The 24,708-nt window shown below is 47.8% G+C and overlaps 1 pseudogene across 1 annotated transcript; it reads left to right on the forward strand.

Annotated features, from left to right (window-relative positions):
• Positions 1–7: 7 nt before the first annotated feature.
• On the forward strand, positions 8–23,804 carry LOC144611784 (selenoprotein P-like; annotated as a pseudogene). Its single transcript, XR_013549579.1, has 5 exons — positions 8–149; positions 5,013–5,230; positions 13,581–13,793; positions 16,788–16,905; positions 22,414–23,804. The product of XR_013549579.1 is annotated as a selenoprotein P-like (transcript).
• Positions 23,805–24,708: the final 904 nt, after the last annotated feature.

A 24,708-nucleotide genomic window follows, 5' to 3' on the forward strand; every position in this document is an offset into this window, starting at 1 on the left:
AGGGAGAGAGAGAGAGAGAAAGAAAAGAGAGAGAGAGAGGGGCAGAGAGAGATAAACTGAGATATAAATAGCAGAGGACATCTGGGATTTCCATAGCAAGAGAAGACAGATCAGCACAGGAACAGGCAGTGAAGAAAGTAACTAAACACGTAAGACCACGACTTTACGATCTTTTTATTCATTCATTTATCGGGGGAAACCACTTTTAAATTTTAGAAAATTTTTAATTGGGTAAATGGGAATTATCCAATGTGGGAATTTTCACTGTGCTGTTGATGTCTCGTGTTTATCCCACAACCCTAAAGAATTTTAACAAATTGGACAAACAGTCAAAATCTTGGAATAATTTGGATGACTGAATCTAACTTTCAATGCTTTCATCTTCAGGAGCCATGTAAAACGCCCACTTTTTTAATGATACATTTCACCCACGGTGAGATTGTAGCGTTAAGATTGCGTAGTAATTATTTTTAGAAGAGAATTAAGAATTTCACAATTAAAGGACGTTCTTTTTGGAAGGAGATGGGGAGAAATTTCTTTGGTCAGAGGGTGGTGAATCTGTGGAATTCTTTGCCACAGAAGGCTGTGGAGGCCATCAGTGGATATTTTTAAGGCAGAGGTAGACAGATTCTTGATTAGTGCGGGTGTCAGGGGTTATGGGGAGAAGGCAGGGGAATGGGGTTAGGAGGTAGAAATAGGTCAGCCATGATTGAATGGGCCGAATGGCCTAATTCTGCTCCTATCCCTTATAACCTCATGAGAAAGATTTAGTAGGAACCTTAGGGACAACATTTTCACACAGTGGGCGGTGGGTATATGAAACATCTTGCCAGAGAAGGTAGTTGTGGCAGGTATTATAACATTTAAAAGATAATAATATTTAAAATACGTGGGTAGGAAAGGTTTAAAGGAATATGGGCCAATTGTGGGTAAATGTTCGTAATGTAGATGCGGCAAGTTGGTCGGGTGTATGGAACGAGCTGCCGGCGGAGGTAGTTGAGGCAGGGACTATCGCAACGTTTAAGAAACAGTTAGACAGATACATGGATAGGACAGGATTGGAGGGATATGGGCCAAACGCAGGCCGGTGGGACGAGTGTAGCTGGGACATTGTTGGCCGGTGTGGGCAAGTTGAGTCGAAGGGTATGTTTCTGTGCTCTATGCTCGGTGTATGACTCAATGACTATCTAACTATCTGTTGCTGGAATGGTTCTAGAGCAGGGGTTCCCAACCTGTTTTGTCCCGTTTACCCCAGGCAACTTTTCAAAAGTAAATTTACCCCCACCCTGTTTTGTTCAGTAATTTGAGTTTACCATAATAAAGCAACCGTCAAAGGAAATTTTAAAATACTGTTTTTAACATTATTATTTTGTTCAAATTTACCCCCTGGATAGGTGAAATTTACCCTCTGGATAGGCTAAATTTACCCCCTGGGGGTGAATTGACCCCAGGTTGGGAACCCTCATTCTAGATTAAGATAGAGAGAATTAAGAAACCGGTATCATTAGAAAAGGGAAGAATTTGCCAGAAGTGTTTTTAGCCATCAAGAATTGGGTGGAGTAATCTATAAACTAAAACTCTCGTTTGTCTGTTTATTTGTTCCTGAACTACAGCCAAAACGGTACACGATAGTGCGACAATTTTAGGCCCACCTTGCTCACCGTCGTCCCTTTGGTGCCAATGGAAGAAGTTTAATTGAAATCGGTGTTATATTTTTTAAGTTATTCACATTTTAAAGTTTAAATCTATCTCCTAGGGAGGGAGGGGGGGATGGAGGGGAGGGGGAGGGATGGGGCGAGGGGATGGAGGGGGGGTGGAGGAGATGGGGATGGAGGGGAGGGGGAGGGGGGAGGGAGGATAAGGAAGGTTGAGGTGGATGGAATGGGGAGTGGGGAGGGGAAGGCGGAGGGGGAGGGAGAGTCGAAGGGAGAGTCGAGGGGGGAGGAGGGAGGGAGGAGGGGAAGGTAGAGGAGAAGTGGGAGGGGGAGGGAGAGTCGAAGAGGAGGAGGGAGGGAGGGAGGGAGGGAGGGAGGGAGGGAGGGGGAAGAATGGAGGATAAGGGGGTTTGAGGGCGATGGAGTGGGGTGGAGAGGAAGGGGGGAGGGGAGGGGGAGGGGAGGGGGGATCGAGAGGAGGTGGAGGGGGAGGGAGGTGGAGGGGGGAGGGGGAGAGAAGAGGAGAGGGCGCTGCACCAATGCAGGAGTAACGTGTAACTTTCTGAGGCTGATTAAAAACAAGGCCCCAGATTTAAGACGCTTGGGGAAAGACCCAGAGATCACAGAGGGAGAAACTTACTTTAGCTGATGAGTGGTTGGTGTTCACTGTCAAACGGGCCCTGGAGACGGATTCAAAAACAGCCGTCAAAAATAAAACGTGGTAAATAGCTGATAGGGAAAATGTCAATAAGATGTGTGACTAAACTGAGGGCCAGGGAAATAAAAATAGGCTCTTTGTAAGCCTATTCAGTCTGAATAATCAGTCTGAAGAAGGGTCTCGACCCGAAACGGTACCCATTCCTTCTCTCCCGAGATGCTGCCTGACCTGCTGAGTTACTCCAGCATTTTGTGAATAAATCGATTTGTACCAGCATCTGCAGTTATTTTCTTATACTCTTTGTAAGCCGCTGTATTCTGCAAATCCATCACGCTCAGTATTCTCCCTCCACCTTGAAACAGGCTGCGCTGAGCACCGCCACAGTTCAGCTGCCTCGTACAGACATCCTCACTCACACTCACAAACAACAATCAGCACAAAAAGATGACAGCTTCACTTCTCACCCTCTGCTTAATATTTATACTCCGAACTTTGTACTTTTGGACTGTTAAATCCACACTGAGCTGGATAAAGTGCAGAGAAGCTTTACAAGGATTTCGCCAGGACTCAAGAGAAATATAGGAACATGGGTGCAGGAGGAGGCCATTTGGCCCTTCGAGCCAGCCTCATGATTTATTGTGATCGTGGCTGATCATCCACAATCAGTAACCCGTGCCTGCCTTCTCCTCATATCCCTTGATTCCACTAGCCCCTAGAGCTCTATCTAACTCTCTTTTAAATTCATCCAGTTATTTGGCCTCCACTGCCTTCTGATGGCAGAGAATTCCACAAATTCACAACTCTCTGGGTGAAAAAGTTTCTTCTCACCTCAGTTTTAAATGGCCTCCTCTTTATTCTAAGACTGTGGCCCCTGGTTCTGGACTCGCCCAACATTGGGAACATTTTTCCTGCATCTAGCTTGTCCAGTCCTTTTATAATTTTATACGTTTCTATCAGACCCTGAACTATATGTAGGGAGAGGTTGGGTTACTGTAAAAAAAGGCTAGGACTTTATTTCTTGGAGCACAGGAGGCTGAAGGGTGATCTTATAAAAATGTACACTGTAGGCCCGGACTCTGTAGGCGAGGATAGTGTAGGCCCGGACACTGTAGGCCCGGACACTGTAGGCCCGGACACTGTAGGCGAGGATACAGGGCAGCACAGAAACAGGCCCTTCAGCCCACAATGTCTGTGCTAAACATGATGCTAAGTTAAACTAATCTCCTCTGCCTGCTCGTAATCCATATCCCCCCACACCTATGCACTTATCTAAAAGCCTCTTAACCATCACTATCATATCTGCCTCCACCTTCTGCCTTCTGGCAGCGTGTTCCAGGCACCCACCCACGTATGTGCAAACCTGCCCTGCACGTGTCCTTTAAAATTTGCCCTCTCATCCTAAAGATCTACCCTTTGGTCTTTGACATGTTTGAAAAGGTTCTGACTGTCTGTCCCATCCATGCTGGTCATAATTTTATAGACTTCTATCAGCTTTCCCCTCAACCTCGAACACTCCAGGGAAAACAAGCCAAGTTCGTCCAACCTCTCCTTATAAATTGCCATGACCTGATGAGCCTCCACACTAATGTTGGTATCACAAAATATAATTTCCAAATAACCAGGAACTCTCTCAGAATCCATGGACAACGGACTCTGTCTTGTTTTTACGCTATTATTGTTTGCTTAAAATTTGTTGAATGTCTTGTTTTTTTCTTTATTATCTATACACTAAAACTCACGTTTGTTTGTTTAATTGTTCCTGAACTACAGCCAAAACGGTACTTGATAATGCGACAATTTTAGGCCCACCTTACTAGTGAGGGTGGGAGGGAGGATAAGAGGGGTTGAGGGGGATGGAGTGGGGGGAGGGGAAGGGAGGAGGGGGGAGGGAGGGGAGGGGGGAGGGGAAGGGGAGGGGGAGGGGAGGAGGGGGGAGGGGAAGGGGAGGAGGGATGGGGAGGAGGGAGGGAGGGGGGGAGAAGGAGGGGGTAGGGGGAGGTGAAGGGGGAGGGGCACAGTTGTATGGGTCTCGTTTACAGCAGACCACCGCCTACCATCCCCAACCAACGGGATGGTTGAGCGCTTCCATCGGCAGCTGAAGGCGTCCCTCTGTGCCCGACTGACCGGCCACGATTGGGCTGACCAGCTGCCTTGGGTCCTCCTCGGCATTCGTACGGCCCCAAAGGCCGAGCTAGGCACGTCCTCGGCCGAGCTCGTCTACGGTATGTCCCTGCGGGTACCAGGTGACATCCTCCCTTCCGCCCCCGCCTTGCCGCCGCCCGTTACGTCGGTGTTGGGTTCCCTCCGGGCACGGGTGGGTTCTCTGGCTCGAGTCCCGACCTCCTGGCACGGAAGTCGGACTTGCGGGACTGTGATTTCGTGTTCCTGTGGAAAGATTCCCACCGCCCCCCTCTTCATCCGGTTTATCAGGGCCCGTTTCAGGTACTATTGTCTATATATTGCCTATTGTCTATTGACTATTGACTATTGTCTATTGTCTATTGACTATTGCCTATTGAGTATTGTCTATTTGGTACAAGAGGTATGTGGAAGACCAGATGGAGCTTGGCCTTTTGTTCAGTCTGAAGAAGGGTCTCGACCCGAAACGTTGCCCATTCCTTCTCTCCCGAGATGCTGCCTGACCCGCTGAGTTACTCCAGCATTTTGTGAATAATTGGCCTTTTGTTCTCCTGTTTCAGCCAAGGGCCCCTGTGCCGATGCGGAAGTGCCTGGGTGTTGCCCTGGCTCTCTGCCTGCTCCTTGTGGGCTGGGCAGAGGGTCAGGGTCAGGGGCAATGCGAGAAGCCGGAAGCATGGAGCATCGGGGCGGAAACCCCCATGGAGCAATCCCTGGGGCGAGTGACTGTGGTGGCGTTACTGCAGGCTAGCTGACATTTCTGTCTGCTGCAAGCCGCCAGGTAAGAACTCCAGAAGAAACCTTGTAGATATTATTTGGGATATTATTTTCCCCTGCCTGTAGAAACACTTTGATTGCATGAGTAGCACAATGTTTAATAACCATGCTTAATAATGAAGAAGCAATAATCAGTGCGGCACTGTGGCTCAGTGGTGGAGTTGCTGCCTCACAGCGGCAGATACCAGATACCAGACTCTAGGCACTGTCTGTACTCAGTTTGTTCGTTCTTCCTTTGACCATCTGGGTTTCCTCCGGGTGCTCCGGTTTCGTCCCACACTCCAAAGACATCCGGGTTTGTAGCTTCATTGGCTGCTGTAAATTGTCCCGAATGTAGGATAGGGTGAGTGGTGCACGGGTGTGGGCCTTCTCCGGGTGCTCCGGTTTCCTCACACATTCCAAAGACGTACAGGTTTGCAGCTTATTTGGCTTCTGCACATTGCAAATTGTCCCCAGTGTGTGTAGGATAGTGCCGGTATATGAGGGGGGTCGCTGGTCGGCATGAGCTCGGTGGGCCGAAGGGCCTATTTCCACGCTGTATCTCTAAAGTCTAAATCATTAATATCTTACCGTTATTTAACCATTGCTCGCTAGGCTCACAAAATAAAATGATTTCATAAATCTCTCGATGGTATCTATCTCAATGTTCCAATGGCAGTTCTCGTTCAAGGTAACGGCACACCATCAGTTCAGTTCAGTTTCCGAAGCTCCATTTGTGGTTGACGTTAATTGTTGGAACTGTGTCCTTTTTGTAACCGTGGGGGGAAGCAACATGGATAATGGCCATGGCCGGCTGTGGTTAACCATCAGGCCTTCTGCAACCAGTACAAATTGACAAACCTCCGTCAACACTGGAGTTTGGTTCAATGGTTCAATGGTCCTTTATTGTCACGTGTTCCCTGAGGTACAGTGGAATCTGATTCACCCTACAGTCATGCCAAAAAAGCACCAAGATACAAAACTACATGAAGATTAAACCATAAACAGCCACCACAGCGGCGTGTGAGAATCCCCAGGGCACACAGCATAAGTGGAGACACACAGCCTCAGTTCAATGTCCAGACTACACACACGCTCCTTCACCGTGATGTGACCAGAGTTGTACCGACCGCTGTCACTCTCTCTGCAGTCCCTGTCTGCCCAAACAGTCAGAAAGCCGTCCACACTCGCACCAGACTCCGGGATGTCCACATGGAGACACGTCCCCTCAAAACACCGAGACCACCGCACTCACGGCACTCCCTCCGTGTCCCCACCAGTGCCGGCAGCACGGCCATCTTGTTTTATTCGGCGACACTACATTTCCCACTGTTATGGAAGGCAAATAACTTATACCTTCTTCCTCCTTTTCTCCCGCGGTCGGGGCGATCGATCCATCGGCAGTCGGGGCGATCGAAGCCCTGGCATCGGGGCGATCGAGGCTCCCGCGATCGGGGCGGTCGAAGCTCCTGCGGTTGGAGCTCCCGAAGCCAGCTCCACGATGTTAGGCCGCAGTGCGGACGGAGATACGATACGGAAAAAGTCGCATCTCCGTCGAGGGAAGAGATAAAAAAAGGTTTCCCCCAACCCCCCTCCACCCCCACCCACCACATAAAATGAAACTAAAGATACACTAAAACATACAAATCAGACTAAAAACAACGAAAGAAAGAAGGGGCGAGACAGGCTGTTGGCGAGGCTGCCACTTATGGCGCCAGATTGGTGGCACGTTATACTGATTCCTGTTGCTGGGGCAGGGCTGTTATCAAGCCTGGCATGCAATGTCTCACCAGAACGCCAGACTTTCAGACGTGAGGCCTGTGGCTAGTGGGGTCCCTCAGGGATCAGCACTGTTTCTGGTCTATTTCAACGATTTGGACGAGACAAGATTTAGCACGTTTGCAGATGACGCTAAAATAAGTGGATTTGTAGACAGTGTAGATGGCTGTCAAGAATTACCAAGATCTTGATGAGCAGAAGTTGGCCAAGGAATGGCAAATGAAGTTTAACTCAGGTAAGTGTGAGGTGTTGCCTTTTGGGAAATCAGGGCCTTCACAGTAGGGCCCAAGAGAGTAGTGGACAGCAGAGGGATCAAAGAGTTTAGGGACATAGTTATCTTAAAGTGGTGTTCGGGCTTTCTCTGCTGGCCTTTATCAGTCAAGCAGCTGAGTGTGTGCTAGATGCACAAGGTGTTGGTGAAGCCGTAATCACAGTGCTGTGTTCAGTTTTGGTCAGGCTGCTCTGGAAAGGATGCCATCAAGCTGGAGTGAGTACAGAGAAGATGTACAAAGATGTTGCCAGGACTCAAGGGCGTGAGATGTTGGTAGACGTTGGGCAGCCTGGGATATTATTCCTTGCAGCGCTGGGTGTCGAGGGGTGATCTTATAGAGGTGTATAAAATTGCAGCAGCAATACATAGCACGAATGCCTTGTCGTTTTCCCAAGTTAGGGGAATCAAGAACTAGAAGGTAGAGGTTTAAGGTAGAGAGGGAAAAGGTTTAATAAGAACCAGAGGGGCACGTTTTATTTTACACAGAGGGTGGTGGGCATATGGAACCAGCTGCCAGAGGAGGTAGGTACTATAATAACATTTAAAAGAAATGTGGACAGGTGCAAAGATATGAAAAATGTTGAAGGATATGGGCTGAACACAAGGGCTGATGGAGAACAAAAGCGCTGGCGAAACTCAGCAGGTCAGGCAACATCGCTGGATAACATGGATGGCTGAAGTTTCGGGTCAAGACCCTTCTTCAGATTGAACGCTTCTTCAGTTTGAACCCTTCTTTAGATTGCCCGTTAAATACGTCGAGGTTTTTGGCTGAAGGACCTGTTTCTGTGCTGTTATGATGAACAGTAAATGAAAGCTGATGTCAGTCCCAAACTGTTTATCTTGCCCGCAGTCAACTCCCACTCCATGTATGAAGCACAGGACCCTGTGAAACAATCCCATTGATGTACATTGTACAACTCTAGTGCCCCAGGTGCCCAGGACCATCTAGGACACACTGTTCATTGGACCTTTCCATAGACTGGAGAGCAATTAACAGGATACAGCCTTCTGCTTAAGACAAAGCAACTGTATATTAGTTGCACTTTGAAACACTTGTGTCATTTGAACACGAGCAGTTGTGAGATTGGATGCATGTCCCATGATAAAGAACTTAACCTGAACACAGTGGAGGAAGGAACTGCAGATGCTGGTTTAAACCGAAGATAGACTAAAAACCTGGAGTAACTCAGCGGGTCAGGCAGCATCTCCGGAGAAAAGGAATAGGTGACGTTTCAGGTCGAGACCCTTCTTCAGATTGAAGAAGGGTCAACTGAAGAAGGGTCTCGACCTGAAACGTCACCCATTCCTTTTCTCCAGAGATGCTGTCTGACCCGCTGAGTTACTCCAGCACTCTGTGAAACGTCACTTATCCATGCTCTCCACTGATGCTGCCTGACCCGCTGAGTTACTCCGGCTTTTTCTGTCTATGACCTGAACACATATAATCTTTCCTCCGGGAACACACAGGAGTTTACTCAATGATTTATTTTATTCACCGTCTGATAGCTTTCTAAAGACCTGGGATGACATTAATGGGATAAATGGTCTTTTATCCTTAATCAAAATAAAGATAATAGACAATAGACAATAGACAATAGGTGCAGGAGGAGGCCATTCAGCCCTTCGAGCCAGCACCGCCATTCAATGCGATCATGGCTGATCACTCTCAATCAGTACCCCGTTCCTGCCTTCTCCCCATACCCCCTCACTCCGCTATCCTTAAGAGCTCTATCCAGCTCTCTCTTGAAAGTATCCAACGAACTGGCCTCCACTGCCTTCTGAGGCAGAGAATTCCACACCTTCACCACTCTCTGACTGAAAAAGTTCTTCCTCATCTCCGTTCTAAATGGCCTACCCCTTATTCTTAAACTGTGGCCCCTTGTTCTGGACTCCCCCAACATTGGGAACATGTTTCCTGCCTCTAATGTGTCCAATCCCCTAATTATCTTATATGTTTCAATAAGATCCCCCCTCATCCTTCCAGATCATGTAAAAACTCTTCATACATTCTCATTATCTAAACATTTAATAGTTTCTTTGTAGTGTTTAGTTTAGTTTAGTTTAGTTTAGACATACAGCTTGACAACAGGCCCTTTGGCCCACCGAGTCCGTGCCGACCAGAGATCCCCGCACACTACCATTATCCTACACACACGAGGGACAATTTACAATTGTACCAAGCCAATTAACGTACAAACCTGTACGTCTTTGGAGTGTGGGAGGAAACTGAAGATCTCGGGAAAAAAAACACGCAGGTCACGGGGAGAACGTATAAACTCCGTACAGACAGCACCCGTAGTCGGGATGGAACCCGGGTCTCTGGCGCTGTTAGGCAGCAACTCTACCCGCTGCGCCACCGTGCCACCCTTTAGACAAAAACTTAGACTTACCCCTTTAGTCTTACTCTTCCCACACACGTGGTCCCCTGGGGGAATATCCATTCCCTTGTTTGAAGGGTGGCCCCACCAGACTCTGCCCCTCTAAGTTCAGCAGCGTAAGGACCCCAGACTGTGGCCCTCCCTCACAGAGCCTTGGTGTTGGCTGCACCGAGCTTCAGCGAGCCCTTCAGCACGCACTGGAGCAATAGACAATAGACAATAGGTGGAGGAGGAGGCCATTTGGCCCATCGAGCCGATGGAGGAGCCCATCGGCCCATTCACCGTGATCATCCACAATCAGCACCCTGTGCCTGCCTTCTCCCCATCTCCGCTATCTTTAAGAGCTCTATCTAACTCTCGGGCCAGTCATTCCCTGATGGACAGCTCGCTCTGCTGGGAGGTCAACAATCTTTGGCAGACCAAAGAGCGTCTTTCACCTTTGATGGTCTCTGAGTTTGACACTGGAGTATGACACTGCGTATGACACTGGCCATAAATCAGAGATGCCTCTGTGATGGGGCGGTTCAGGATGAACCGTGACAATATTCTCCAGACCCTCTGCAAATCCACACTCTGCAAAGAGGTGGGCAACGGTCTCCTCTCTGCTGCAGCCATCCTGAGGGCAGCGTGCATCAGCAGCAAGACACTAATGGTGCAGGAAAGATCTGACTGTCATTGGCAGCCAAGTCAGGTGAGGTGCTTGTAGGCGAGGCTTTTGGTCAGATGAACTGATTGATTGAACACTTTATTGTCACATATGACAAGTCACAGTGAGATTCTTTGCTTGCATGCCCAAGGTATGCAAGTAGTCGCCACGTAAAGGGCGCCAAGAGTTACAAAGTATTCGCGCGCCGAGGTTTCCCTTTGTTCTCCCCCCCTCCCCCTCCTCACGGCGGTCCACCCACGCCGGGTCCTTCGTTGTCCCCCCCTCCCCCTCCTCACGGCGGTCCCGACACGCCGGGTCCTGTGTTGTTCCCCCCCCTCCTCATGGCCGTCCCCCCACGCCGGGTCCTTCATTGTCCCCCCTCCTCACCGCGGTCCCAACACGCCGGGTCCTTCGTTGTCCCCCCCCTCCTCATGGCCGTCCCCCCACGCCGGGTCCTTCATTGTCCCCCCTCCTCACCGCGGTCCCAACACGCCGGGTCCTTTGTTGTTCCCCCCCCCTCCTCATGGCCGTCCCCCCACGCCGGGTCCTTCATTGTCCCCCCTCCTCACCGCGGTCCCAACACGCCGGGTCCTTCGTTGTCCCCCCCCTCCTCATGGCCGTCCCCCCACGCCGGGTCCTTCATTGTCCCACCCTCCCCCTCCTCACCGCGGTCCCAACACGCCGGGTTCTTCATTGTCCCCCCCCCTCCTCATGGCCGTCCCCCCACGCCGGGTCCTTCATTGTCCCACCCTCCCCCTCCTCACGGCGGTCCCCTCACGCCGGGTCCTTCGTTGTCCCCCCCCCCCTCCTCAGCAGCGCCCTCACTCCACGGTCGACGGTCAACTGCCGCGCTAAATTCTCCACTCTTGCCACAGGGTCCCCACTTGATGCCTCCATGGCGTGGGCCCCCGTGGGCTGGGCAGTCAGCGCCACGGGATCCACAGTTTAGAAGGAGCAGTTATTTTCCTAAACTTCCAGCAGCACTCGATGTCAGTCTCTGAATGCGTCCCAGGGAACAGTCAGTGGATCACAGTCCTCTATCCAGCTACGTTGCACTACCTCAATGCCACCACATGAGGACCTCTGTCCCTCACAGCAGAAATCCTGCTCCTCGTGGCTGCCTGCCTGCCCCCACTGAGCAAACTCCAATCTGTCTGCATCCCACCCATTTTAACACCAGTTTCATCCTGTATTTTCCAGTTTAGATTTTGTGAGGTTTGTTACAGCTTCTGTACAAACTAAGTAAATCAGGCATTTTTCTCCCAACCCTCTAAATTAATCACGCAGAAACATAGAAACATAGAAAATAGGTGCTTCGAACATAGACATTTGGCCCTTCGAGCCAACACCGCCATTCATTGTGATCATGGCTGATCATCCACAATCAGTAACCTGTGCCTGCCTTCTCCCCATATCCCTTGATTCCGCTAGCCCCTAGAGCTCTATCTAACTCTTTTAAATTCATCCAGTGAATTGGCCTCCACTGCCCTCTGTGGCAGAGAATTCCACAAATTTACAACTCTCTGGGTGAAGAAGTTTTTTCTCACCTCAGTTTTAAATGGCCTCCTCTTTATTCTTTGACTGTGGCCGCTAACATAGTAACTAATAGCAGTGGAACTCACCTTTTTGCTCTCAATGTCCATGCAGAACATGATGCCAATTCTTTACTGTGTTTTTTTTAAAAACTGGGGCTTTAAAAAGATAATTGAGGCCTCTTTCGCATTAACCTCCCACGCTAGTTCATAGCTTCTTCTGCGGTTCTCAAAGATAACCACAAAGTGCCACAATGCTTTTCCTGTTCCTTTCTTCTCTTCCCCGCTGTTATCAGGTTCTTGAACAGACCTTTCAAATGCTTGGGATGAACTCCCGATCTACCCATCCACCCGCTGCACTTTTTTTGCAGCTGTTTATTTTCTCTTTGCACTAACTGATGTTCTCACGTACGGTATGATTTGCCTGGAAAGCAAGACCCAGCTTTTCACAGCATCTCGGTAAATGTGACATTGAAAGAAGCAGAATGAGTAAGATGGTAGGCTACCCAAGGCTGGGAGCTCCACTAAACTAGTGTTCTCTATAAGAAAAAAATAACAATGTCAACGTCCTTAACCCTTCTTTAATGAACCATTATTATTGGTTATAGTTTGTACAGAAGCCGTTACAAAATCTGGTGGAATTATTATTATAGACAATAGACAATAGGTGCAGGAGTAGAACATTCAGCCCTTCGAGACAGCACCACCATTCACTGTGATCATGGCTGATCATCTACAATCAGTACTCCATTCCTACCTTCTCCCCACATCCCTTGACTCCGCTATCTTTAAGAGCTCCATCTAACTTTCTCTTGAAAGCATCCAGAGAATTGGGCTCCACTGCCTTCTGAGGCAGAGAATTCCACAGATTCACAACCCTCTGGGTGAAAAACACCTTCCTCATTTCCGTTCAAAATGGCCTACCCCTTATTCTTAAACTTTGGCCCCTGGTTCTGGACTCCCCCAACATCGGGAATATGTTTCCTGCCTCTAGCATGTCCAATCCCTTCATAAACTTATATGTTTCAATAAGATCCCCTCTCATCCTTCTAAATTCTAGTGGACACAAGCCCAGGTGCTCCATTCTTTTAACATATGACAACATTATTACATGTACAGAGATACAGTGAAAAACTGTTGTCAACTTATGTCATACAATCAAACCATACACAAATACAACAGGTAATGCAAGGAGAAAAATACCAGAATATAGTGTTACAGCGAGGCAGCTAGTTTACAATGGTTTCCATCTGTCTAATATGTTTAGCTGTGCAACCAGACTCATCAATCCACTAGTGCAGGAAGGAGAAGCAGATGCTGGTTTAAACTATAGACACAAAAAGCTGAAGTAACTCAGCGGGTCAGACAGCATCTCTGGAGAAAAGGAATAGGTGACGTTTCGGGTCACTGAAGGCTGAAGAAGGGTCTGAACCCGAAACGTCACCTATTCCTTTTCTCCAGGGATGCTGCCTGACCCGCTGAGTTACTCCAGCACTCTGTGAAACATCACCTATCCATGTTCTCCACAGATGCTGCCTGACCCGCTGAGTTACTCCAGCACTCTGTGAAACATCACCTATCCATGTTCTCCACAGATGCTGCCTGACCCGCTGAGTTACTCCAGCACTCTGTAAAACATCACCTATCCATGTTCTCCACAGATGCTGCCTGACCCGCTGAGTTACTCCAGCTACTTGCGCCTATCCTCGTCGTTGTACATTCCTTTTGATACCTAGTAGATTTGTTTTTAAAGTGGTTTACTATTTCAGTTTGAGGCACCTGAAGAACAGTCTGGATCGCCGTGGGCTGGTGAACATCTCCTACCTGGTGGTAAATCACCAGGGAAATGACTCACGGGAAAATTACCAACAGCTGAAGGAAAAGGTGGAAGGAGAGCTGCCTGTGTATCAACAAGACACTGATCAGCCTGACGTTTGGAGTCTACTCCGGGGCGAGAAGGATGACTTCCTCATCTATGACAGGTCAGTAGACTCCATCGTGCACGCGGCTGTCCGATGGCGTTTGACTGCCTCTCCTGCTGTAAATCATCGGCCATGATCTACCAATGCCTCCGATACTCTCTCCCTTGCCGCCACAAAGGATTGGACAAGCTGGATGCAGGAAAAATGTTCCCAATGTTGGGGGAGTCCAGAACCAGGTGCCACAGTCTAAGAATAAAGGGGAGGCCATTTAAAACTGAGCAGAAAGAGAGCTCTCTGGGCTAGCGGAATCAAGGGATATGGTGAGAAGGCAGGCTAAGGTTACTGATTGTGGATGATCAGCCATGATCACATTTAATGGCAGTGCTGGCTCAAAGGGCCAAATGGCCTCCTCCTGCACCTGTTTTCTATGTTTCTATGTTGCTGGAGTTTAGAAGAGAGGTGGACCTCATTGAAACATACAGAATAATGAGCGGCCTGGATAGAGTGGATGTGGAGAGGATGTTTCCACCAGTGGGAGAGTCTAGGACTAGAGGTCACAACCTCAGAATTAAAGGACATCCCTTTAGGAAGGAGATGAGGAAAAATGTCTTTCGTCAGAGGGTGGTGAATCTGTGGAATTCATTGCCACAGAAGGCTGTGGAGGCCAAGTCAGTGGATGTTTTTAAGGCACAGTTCGATAGATTCTTGATTAGTACAGGTGCCAGGGGTTATGGGGAGAAGGCAGGAGAATGGGGTTAAGAGCGAGAGATAGATCAGCCATGATTGAATGGCAGAATAGACTCCTGACATTATGACATGACGGTATGAAATATCACCCATTCCTTCTCTCCAGAGATGCTGCCAGTTCCAGATGCTGAGTTACTCCAGCATTTTGTGTCTATCTTCGGTGTAAACCAGCATCTATCTGCAGTTCCTTCCTATCCATGCAATATATCTTCTTCACCACCTTATCTGCCAGTGTTGCTGCTTTCAGGGAACTATGGACTTTCAACCCAAGGTCCCTCTGCTCATCAACATTTCTTGCCACTCTACCATGTAATGTGTATATCCTACTCCATATGACATCCCAGAATACATCACCTCTTCTCCACCCTGTCCACACCTTCCACATCCTTCCTGCAATGGGGAAACCTCAACTGCACACTACACTCCAAATTTAGGGCGGCACGGTGGCGCAGCGGTAGAGTTGCTGCCTTACAGCGAATGCAGCATCGGAGACCCGGGTTCCATCCCGACTACGGGTGCTGTCTGCACGTTGTACGTTCTCCCCGTGACCTGCGTGGGTTTTCTCCGAGATCTTCGGTTTCCTCCCACACTCCAAAGACGTACAGATTTGTAAGTTAATTGGCTTGATATAAATGTAACAAATTGTCCCTAGTGGGTATAGGACATTGTTAATAAATGGGGATCGCTGGTCGGCGTGGACCCGGAGGGCCGAAGGGCCTGTTTCCGCACTGTATCTCCAAACTAAACTAAATTAAACTAAATGCAGCCTGCCCAAATATAATGCTGTATTGTCACTGCCTGACTCTTGTACTCAATCCCTGACTGCTGAAGACAAGAACTACATACGCCCTCTTTACCACACGTTTGATCCAGACTTTGGATACCTGTTTGTACAGGTTCTTCGTCAAATGTGAAGTTTGTTTTGCCTGATGCTTCGGTTTGCTCCCCCATCCCCCAAAACTCTTGCTGGCAGGTTAAACGACTGCTGTAAAGTGCCCATCATGTAGGTGAGTGGTAAAATAATTAAAATGGGAGATACAGGGCATGTGAGAGACCAGTCACAGAGCCATGGGGAAGCAGAGGGGTGAAGGGACTGTCCCCTGCCTCCATCCATGGTGTGGATGTGCAGGTTACCAGGGAGTACAAATACCTTGGAGTGTACCTGGGCAGTAAACTGGACTGGCCCAGGAACGCTGAGGCCCTGTACAAGAAGGGATAGAGCCGGCTGTACTTTTTGAGAAGTCTCTGCTACTTCAACGTCTGCAGTAAGATGCTGCAGATGTTCTCCCAATCGATGGTGGCCCAGTGCCATCGTCTTCGCTGCCGTGTGCCGGGGCAGCAGGGCAAAGGCCGCGGAAACCAACAGGATCAACAAACCCATCAGGAAGGCTGGCTCCGTCCTGGAGGCGGAGTTGGATTAATGGGAGGTGGTCTTGGAGGAGAGGATGCTCCTCAAACTGCGGAGCATCCTGGACAATACAGCTCACCCCCTCCATGACACACTGGCCAACCTGAGGAGCACCTTCAGCAACAGACTGGTTCCACCAAGATGCAGCACAGAACGCCACATGAGATCCTTCTTCCCTATGGCTATCGAACTGTACAACTCCTCCCCCTTCTGTCGTGGGGTAGACTGAGACCGCCCCCTCCCCCTCCCCCTCCCCCGCCCCCTCCCCCTCCCTGCACATCCCCCAAGCCTTTCCACTCGTCATTTTAATTTCATGTTTCATGTAATTTGTGTTTTTATGACTGTTGGCAGATCAATTTCCCTCCTGGGATAAAGTTCTATCATATCGTATCGTAAGATTGGTTGATTGAGAGCCAGTAAGGATGTGGTCCTTGTGGTGTATAAGTAACTAGACCAAGTGGACCTGTTGGGCCCAAACCTCTCCTGCATTGGTGCAGCACCCTCTCCTTCCCCCCTCCCCTCCCCTCCCTCCCTCCCTCCCTCCTCCCCCTCCCCTCCCTCCCTTACCCTCCCCCCACTCCTTCCCTTAACCCCCCTTATCCTCCCTCCTCTCCACCCTCCCTCCACCCCCTCCCTCCCCCCTCCCTCCCTAGGAAATAGATTTAAACTTTTAAATGTGAGTAACTTTAGAAATATAACACCAATTTCAATGAAACTTCTTCCATTAGCACCAAAGGGACGACGGTGAGTAAGGTGGGCTTAAAATTGTTGCGCTATCGTGTACCGTTTTGGCTGTAGTTCAGGAACAAACAAACAAACAAACGAGTTTTAGTGTGTAGATGCCAGTAACTTCCTCTCTTTGAGGTGCAAAGATAGATAACAAGTTGTTTCTCCATCAGGTGTGGCCAGCAGACCTTTCACTTGGGACTGCCATTCACCATGCTCAGGCAAACGATTGTGGAGAAAGCGATCACGCAAACCTATTGTCACACAATGTGCACCAATTGTTCTCTGGTGGTAAGGATTTACTCCGTATTTACTAAGTATTAAAGTTGGTGACAGAGAGCCTGGCACAGGATGTGGGAGGTGTGGGCTCCTGGGAGGGGGTGAGCAGCAGTGTGTGCAGTAAGGGCCTCGGAGCACAGACTAGCCACACAGGAGCTGCTGTGATGCTAGCTCACATTCGGGTGGCACGGTGGTTCAGCGGTAGAGTTGCGGCCTTACAGCGAATGCAGCGCCGGAGTCCCGGGTTCCATCCCGACTACGGGTGCTGTCTGTACGGAGTTTGTACGTTCTCCCCGTGACCTACGTGGGTCTTCTCCGAGATGTGAGGTTATCCACTTTGGCGGCAAAAACAAGGAGGCAGATTATTATCTCAATAGTGTCAGGTTAGATAAGGGGGAATTGCAGCAAGACCTGGGTGTCCTTGTACACCAGTCACTGAAAGTTGGCGTGCAGGTACAGCAGGCAGTGAAGAAAGCTAATGGCCTTCAAAACGAGAGGATTTCAGTATAGGAGTCAAGAGGTTCTTCTGCAGTTGTATAGGGCCCTGGTAAGACAACATCTGGAGTATTGTGTACAGTTTTGATCTCCTAATTTGAGGAGGGACATCCTTGTAATTGAGGCAGTGCAGCGTAGGTTCACGAGATTGATCCCTGGGATGGCGGGACTGTCATATGAGGAAAGATTGAAAAGACTAGGCTTGTATTCACTGGAGTTTAGAAGGATGAGAGAGGATCTTATAGAGACATATAAAATTATAAAAGCTAGATGCAGGAAAAATGTTCCCAATGTTGGGGGAGTCCAGAATCAGGGGCCACAGTCTGAGAATAAGGGGGAGGCCATTTAAAACTGAGGTGAGAAAGAACTTTTTCACCCAGAGAGTTGTGAATTTGTGGAATTCTCTGCCTGAGAGCAGTGGAGGCCAAATCACTGGATGGATTTAAGAGAGAGTTAGATAGAGCTCTAGGGGCTAGTGGAATCAAGGGCTATGGGGAGAAGGCAGGCACAGGTTACTGATTGTGGATGATCAGCCATGATCACAAAGAATGGTGGTGCTGGCTTGAAGGGCCGAATGGCCTCCTCCTGCACCTATCTTGTTTGGGAACAGAGATATGGACACAACATCCTGGAGTAACTCAGCGGGACAGGCAGCATCTCTGGACAAGAAGGAATGGATGACGTTTCTATGTTTCTATCTTCGGATTCCTTCCACACTCCAAAGACGTACAGGTTTGTAGGCTAATTGGCTTGGTAAATTTAAAAATTGTCCCGAGTGTTAGTGTGCGGGGATCACTGGTTGGCACGAACCCGGTGGGCCGAAAGGCCTTGTCTCCACGCTGTGTCTCTAAACTAAACTAAAATATACAGATAGATAGTAACAGATAGTCACAGAAAGCACCAAAAAAAGTATTACTCTATTACACTTTTCATGGCCCTGGCAAAATGGCCAGTGGCATATCTTTTTGGACTGGGGCCTTGTTGTGATTCAGTTTAATTTAGTTTAGAGATGAATAAAATGAATAATTAATTTAAAAATGTATTGCCGCTGGTGGTTAGATCCTGAAAATTATTATTTATTACAATATTTATTGTATCGTTATTTGAGGTTGCTTTAATGTGCCTGTAAGCTGCTGCAAGTAAGGATTTCATTGTCTCAGTGATTTGATAATTTAACTCTCTTGACTCTTTAGATATAATGACATTGTTTTCCTTCAGCAGGTAGTGAGTCTTGAAAACACTCTTGGTATTAGTATTTTGTATTGGTTTGTTATTGCCATATAAATCGAGATGCAGTGCAAAGCTTTGTTTGTGTCCCATCCAGTCACTGTGTATGAGTACAACCAGGCCACAAGTGCAACAGGTCATGCAGACCTCCCTCCCACTGACTCCATCTACACCTCACGCTGCCTCGGCAAGGCCAGCAGCCCACACCATCACACAAACCAACCTCCCTCCCACTGACTCCATCTACACCTCACACTGCCTCAGCAAGGCCAGCAGCATCATCAAAGACCAGTCTCACCCTGGCCACTCCCTCTTCTCCCCTCCCCCATCGGGAAAAGATACAGAACTGTGAAAGTGCACAACTCCAGATTCAGGGACAGTTTCTTCCCAGCTGTTATCAGGTAACAGAACCATCCTACCACAACCAGAGAGCAGTCCTGAACTACTATCTACCTCATTGGTAACCCTCAGACTATCTTTGATCGGACTTTACTGGTTTTACCTTGCACTAAACGTTATTAAGTACCTGCACACTGTGAATGGCTCGATTGTACTCATGTATTGTCTTTCCGTTGACTGGTTAGCACGCAACAAAAGCTTTTCACTGTACCTTGGTGCAACTGACAATAAACTAAACTAAACTAATGATTGATATGTTTGCAGGAGACACGAAAACTGGTGGTACAGTGGATGGTAAAGAGGGTTGTTTAGGGTTACAATATTTTAGTTTTAGATTTATTATTGTCATGTGTACCGAGGCACAGTGAAAAGATTTGTTTTGCATGCTATCCAAACAGATCAGTTGTACTATACATAAATACAATCTAGTCCCTTATCATGTATAATAATAATAATAATAATAATATATTCCTTTATTCGTCCCACACTGGGGAAATTTACAGTGTTACAGCAGCAAAGTGGATAGCAAGAGATCATTCATTATAAATAAAAGTACTCCAGGTGTGGTCTCACTAAGGACCGGTACAACTGCAGAAGGACCTCTTTGCTCCTATACTCAACTCCTCTTGTTATGAAGGCCATCATTCCATTGGCTTTCTTCACTGCCTGCTGTACCTGCATGCTTCCTTTCAGTGACTGATGCAGTAGGACACCCAGATCTCTTTGTACGTCCCCTGTTCCTAACTTGACACCATTCAGATAATAATCTGCCATCCTATTCTTACCACCAAAGTGGATAACCTCACACTTATCCACATTAAACTGCATCTGCCATGCATCCGCCCACTCACACAACCTGTCCAAGTCATCCTGCAACCTCATAGCATCTTCCTCACAGTTCACACTACCACCCTGCTTTGTATCATCGACAAATTTGCTAATGGTACTTTTAATCCCTTCATCCAAGTCATTAATGTATATTGTAAATAGCTGCGGTCCCAGCACCGAGTCTTGCTGTACCCCACTAGTCACTGCCTGCCATTCTGAAAGGGACCCATTTATCCCCACTCTTTGCTTTCTGTCTGCCAACCAATTTTCTATCCATGTTTCCTACCCTACCCCCAATACCATGTGCTCTAATTTTGCCCACTAATCTCCTATGTGGGACCTTGTCGAAGGCTTTCTGAAAGTCAAGGTACACTACATCCACCGGCTCTCCCCTGTCCATTTTCCTAGTTACATCCTCAAAAAATTCCAGAAGATTAGTCAAGCATGATTTCCCCTTCATAAATCCATGCTGACTCAGAACGATCCTGTTACTGCTATCCAAATGCTCCGCAATTTCGTCTTTTATAATTGACTCCCCCTATTGCCTTTTTAGTTATCTTCTGTTGCTCTTTAAAAGAGTCCCAATCATCTGGCTTCCCGCTCATCTTTGCTATGCTATACTTCTCTTTTATTTTTATGCTGTCCTTGACTTCCCTTGTCAGCCACGGGTGCCTCTTACTCCCTTTAGAATCTTTCCTCCTCTTTGGGATGAATTGATCCTGCAACTTCTGCATTATTCCCAGGAATACCTGCCATTGCTGTTCCACTGTCCTCCCTGCTAGGGCCTCCTTCCAGTCAATTCTGGCCAGCTCCTGCCTCATGCCTCTGTAAATCCTCTGGGATGCAGACCATCAGACCCTGGGGATTTATCAGCCTTCAGTCCCATCAGTCTACCCAACACCATTTCCTGCCTAATGTGGATTTCCTTCAGTTCCTCCGTCACACTAGGACCTCAGAACATCTGGGAGATTGTTTGTATCTTCCTTAGTGATGTAAACCAAGGATAGGCACAAAATGCTGGAGCAACTCAGCAGGACAGGCGAGAAGGAATAGGTGACGTTTCGGGTCGAGACCGAGTCCGAAGAAGGGTCTTGACCTGAAACGTCTCCCATTTCTTCTCTCCAGAGATGCTGCCTGTCCCGCTGAGTTACTCCAGAATTTTGTGTCTATCTTTGGATTCAGAGTCTAGTTTATGTCTCAGTAAAGCCTTTAATGTACCATATAAGTTCTAGGAGCAGGATTAGGACATTTGGCCCATCGTCTACTCCGCCATTCAATCATGGCTGATCTTTCCCTCTCAACCCCATTCTTCTGTCTTCTCCCCATAACCCTTGACATCTGTAATAATCAAGAATCTGTCAAGCTCTGCCTTAAAAATATCCATTGGCTGCCTCTACAGTCGTCTGTGGCAATGAATTCCACAGATTCACCACCCTCTGACTAAAGAAATTCCTCCTCATCTCCTTCCTAAAGGAACATCCTTTTATTCTGAGGCAATGCCCTCTGGTCCTAGACTCTCCCACCATTGAATACATCCTCTCCACATTCACTCTATCCAGGCTGTTCCCTATTCAGCAGGTTTCAATGAAGTCCTCCCTCATCCTTCTAAAATGTATGCACTTCAGTGTGTGTTTGAGATCCACTATGAAGTAAAGTCCCATATTCCTGGGTGATGTGTGATTCTCCATAATTGTGCCTGTGTTGAACACACAGAGTAACACTCCCTCACTCCGCTCCCTCACCACTGTGGTTGTACTTCCCTCTCCTCGTGTGCAATTGCACTATCTCCTGCTGAATGCAGACACTCATAGAAGGTGTAATCCTACATCTAGAAGGTGGTGGGTGCACGGAATGAGCTGTCAGAGGAGGTAGTTGAGGCTGGGACTATCCCAACGTTTAAGAAACAGTTAGACAGGTACATGGACAGGACAGGTTTGAAGGGATTGAGGAAGAGGAAGATTGAACTTTATTACCTTCCATCACAGTGAGGAATGTGGAATCCGCTGTGGTGGATGTTTACGTTAAATTTCATTTTATGTGGCTGTGTGTCTTGTTGCTTTTTACTTAGTATGGCTGCATGGTAACTCAAATTTCACTGTACCTTAATTGGTACCTATGACAATAAATTGATCTTGAAATCTTGAAATCTTGGATCTGGACCAAGAGCAGGTAGGTGGGACTATTGTAGTTGGGACATGTTGGCCGGTGTGGGCAAGTTGGATCGAAGGGCCTGTCTCCACACTGTATCACTCTACGACTCCTGTAAGTTTGCCTCTATCTGTCCTCAAAGAGAGGTTCTTCAAACTTCAAGCTGGAACTAGTCACACTTTACTGATGTATTTGGCACATTCGTTAGAATTTCATCTCTCCATCAGCTGAACCCAGCTGTTAGTGCATTTAAAGCAAATGGGTACATTTTAACAGCTGGGAGCGTTATATATCCGGTGAGTGTGAGTGTGTCAAGGTTTTATTTGCTACCCTCATAATATATGTGCAGATTCTAAATTAAATGTGTGTAGCATTGCAGACTGTGCTTAGAGCATTTGAAATCTCCTGTGTTCACTCCTGCAGGAAGTACCTTCGCCATGCCTTGCCAGAAACGCAACAGAGGCAAAGGTGGTAGGAGGCCATCGGCGAAAACACAACCCACATAGGAGCCATGGCCACGATCCCCGTAAACCAACCTTAAGACAGCGTCTCCCACAAAACAGGACCCTGAGCGAGGTGCAAGAAAGCAGTCACCAGCATCACTACCACCACCACCACCATCAGCACCCAGACAGCCCAGCGAGGAGGGAGGAGGAAGCCCGCATCTCAGCGGCATTCGAGCAAAGTCCATGAAGGGACGCGCTGAAGTGCAAAAGAAAATTCAGCTGAAAACCCCACGGCATGTCAGAGGTCGCGGGAATCAGATGATGATGATACTGCCGCCAACTGCACGGTCAAAACGCCTCCGACAGCGAGGTGCCCTGACAGTGCAGGAGACGGTCGTCATCCTGACAGTGACAGAGAGAGCTGGACGGGAAGAGCCTGTCTGAATCCTGACAGTGACGATTCCCACTGTCTGCTCTCTGATCAATGCCAACCCGGGTCGGGCAGAACCAATGACAACCTAGCAGAAACTAGGAAATGACAAAGTAGGCAGCAGTAAACATTCTGGCTGGAATGTACACTGCCATCTGCTGACATAAAGCTTTGAAATCTGTTTGTATTTCAGCTTTATGGTTTACTCTAAGTCCTGTGTTCCACCATAAGGGCTCATCTGCTACCAAACTGTATTACCCGCCCGATCAGTATAATGTTCAGGTTAGTCCTTGTCAGTCTTGCTTTTTTTCCCCATTCCTTGTGGTTGTTTCTGTGAAGGCAGCAGCACAAACTACTCTGTAGTGGCTGCTGGCTGATGTAATACAAGCACAAAGGGAGGTCGAGTAACAAAGAGAAGCTAATCCACATTATCTGCAACTACTTAGCAACACATCAACCAATTTGCAGCTTTGACCCATCAAATTTTCCCTGCAATAATTTTGATGAAGAACACTTATGTCTTCGTCAGAAATGCTGCAAATTGAAATAAGCAGGAACATTTCTTAACAATGAGCAAATAACAGCTGGTATTGCTGGAATTAAGTGCAACCAGTGCAAACTGTGATTGGGGCCATTAACACTTGAGCTGAATCCCATCTCACAGCAGCTTTCCTCTCAATCAAAGAAATCCTTTAACACGATCCTCAGCGTCCAGCTAGCAGACCACATTTAATGGTTTAGTCACAAACAAAAGACTTGGTTCTGAAGAAAGGCTATTTGTAGTTTGTTGCAAAGCAGGTGCCATATTTCATGATAGTCGCTGGGGAAATGATGACCCTCGCTCACCTGAAGTCCCTGTATGGCAAGTGCAGGCAGATTACATTTCCTGGATGCATTGAAAGTGCAAGACCATGTCAATAAAAGTCTGTGTCTGGAAAGCTGTGTGTTTGCAAACATATCTACAAAGCTAATTTTTCAACTATAACTTAGCACTTTGTGGCATCAGAGGTTGGATGTGACTGCATTAAATGGGAATGACTGTTTTGCCTTTAGACAGTCATAGAGTAAAACAGCATGGCAACAGGCCTTGGATTATACAGCCTGGGAAAGAGATCCTTCAGCCCATCGAGCCAGCATCGACCAAAGAACACAAAGCCAATTTAATTTTTCCACATTTCCAATCAACATTCACCCCATTCCACCACTACCACAGCCATAACACCAACAAATGGCCATTGAACATGGCCATTTAATCTATGTGGTCACAGGGAGAACATGTGAACTCCACACCAAGACCACCAGAGGTCAGAATGGAATCCTGATCATTGAATGGTGGTGAGGCAGAGGCTCCCCCACTGTGTTGCCACTGGAATTAATTAGTATTCCATTAATTAGTGCTTCCGTTTTCTATGTCGGGATCCTAGAATCTTGACTGAATTTCTTTCAACTTTACCTGCTACTTAATGCATGTAGTCAGATCCCAACATTCTGCACATTCTTAAAAAAAAACTACTGGTCTAGAGTGCTGCTCATTCCTTCTGCACAACTTTACCACTGCCTATGTTAAGAAAATAACTGCAGATGCTGATACAAATCGAAGGTATTTATTTCACAAAATGCTGGAGTAACTCAGCAGGTCAGGCAGCATCTCAGGAGAGAAGGTGTAAGAAAATAACTGCAGATGCTGGTACAAATCGAAGGTATTTATTTCACAAAATAAGCCTATAAGCCAAAATAGGCCTATGTTAACCTTCATTGACTTATCTGCATGATCTTGCTCGACACAAAATGCTGGAGTAACTCAGCGGGACAGGCAGCATCTCTGGAGTGAAGGAATGGGTG

This window comes from Rhinoraja longicauda, chromosome 3, assembly GCF_053455715.1.
Source record: "Rhinoraja longicauda isolate Sanriku21f chromosome 3, sRhiLon1.1, whole genome shotgun sequence".
In the NCBI taxonomy this organism is placed as follows: Eukaryota; Metazoa; Chordata; class Chondrichthyes; order Rajiformes; family Arhynchobatidae; genus Rhinoraja; species Rhinoraja longicauda.